This window comes from Mustelus asterias, chromosome 7, assembly GCF_964213995.1.
Source record: "Mustelus asterias chromosome 7, sMusAst1.hap1.1, whole genome shotgun sequence".
Classification (NCBI taxonomy): domain Eukaryota; kingdom Metazoa; phylum Chordata; class Chondrichthyes; order Carcharhiniformes; family Triakidae; genus Mustelus; species Mustelus asterias.
This window is the reverse complement of record NC_135807.1, coordinates 92,363,637-92,365,390: the sequence shown is the minus strand read 5'-3', so window position 1 is coordinate 92,365,390 and position 1,754 is coordinate 92,363,637.

The window sequence follows — 1,754 nt, the reverse complement described above, 5'->3', positions numbered from 1 at the left end:
CTTGCCTCCTGGACTTGCAGAATTTCACTAGCTGATCTGTCTGGAGACAATACACATCTCTTTAACCTGTGTTGAATGCTCCCTCCACCCACATTGTCTGTACATTTAAGACCTGGCTGGCTGTAGAGATTTGCATTCTAATCAGTATTCTGTAATTTGATTTCTGTGTCTGTGCCCTGTTTGAGAACAGATATCCACTCCATCTGACGAAGGAGCTGTGCTCTGAAAGCTTATGGTATTTGCTACCAAATAAACCTGTTGGACTTTAACCTGGTGTTGTGAGACTTCTTACTGTCTTTTTGGGTCACCATTTCATTCATAGCTACAATCATTTTTAAAATTTGGTGGATTTGTACATTAATTGCTTATTGAGCTTGCCACAGAAAATTATGTCTGGTAATTAATAGAGCAAGTTTTTGATCAATTTTTAATCCATTGTCAATCCATCCCTTAGCACAGAAATTGAACAATTTAGGCAATGGAATCTCATTGCTTCAGCTCATAAACAGTTCATAAGAAATGTTACAATGCCTACTTATCCATTTTATTTTTTAGTTGGGGAAAATAGAGTAGGCAAATATATTGGCAAACAATGATGAAAAACAACAAGGGGAAACATTTAAAACAGTGTTCAAGAGAAGATGGATTCTGCTATCAGGAAATAACACACAAGTAGGACTCCACAGAAGAATTAAGACATAAGGGGACAACTTAAGTTTAAAGAAAAGCACACATTAAGTGGAGGAATATATGATCAGAGAGAATGTAAAAAGATTAATAAATAAATTAAAACTAAAGGAAGACAAGGAGGAACTATGAAATTAAATTATCAAGGAATATCCAACAAAATAGTAAAGTATTTTGCAGAAACATCAGTGAAAAAGGAAGGCTGTGATGGGATAGGAGCATTATGGGACAGATAGGATAATGCCACAGATAATAATGGAGAAATGGCTGAAATATTGGGTGGGACTTTTTTCCCTCTCTGCAGCATGTTTCGCAGCGGCAGGAGGCGGCGTGCCACTCGCTTGTGGCGGGATCTTATGGTCCCGCCATTGTCAATGGAGTTTCCCATTGAACGCACTCCCTTCCACTGGGAATCCTGTGGCAGGGATGTGCCATCAGTGGGACTGTATCTGGCTGGCGTGAACGATAGCAATATTTTGACGATTAAATAATGACATTGCTTTGTTGTTTACCAGGGAGGAAGAACAGATAGACATGACATTGAATGAGGAGATGTGTAATGGGATAAGTACACTTAAAATTAAAACGGGGATGTATTTTATGCAGCAAACAAACTAATTGAGGACAAAACTTCGGCTCCAGGTTGATTGTCTGTATTTTCAAAGAGTTTAACAAAGATAATTGACAGAGGCCTTAATACTCATATTTAATATTTCACAGCTAAAAAATATCATGTCAGAAGACTGATGGAGAGTTAATGTAGTTGGACGAGGGCGTGGAAGGATGGATTAGTAAATTTGCGGATGACACTAAAGTCGGTGGAGTTGTAGACAGTGCGGAGGGAAGTGGTAGGTTACAGAAGGACATAGATAAGCTGCAGAGCTGGGCTGAGAGGTGGCAAATGGAGTTTAATGCGGAAAAGTGTGAGGTGATTCACTTTGGAAGGAGTAACAAGAATACAGAGTACTGGGCTAATGGTAAGATACTTGGTAGTGTGGATGAACAGAGGGATCTGGGTGTCCATGTGCATAGATCCCTGAAAGTTGGCACCCAGGTTGATAGGGTTG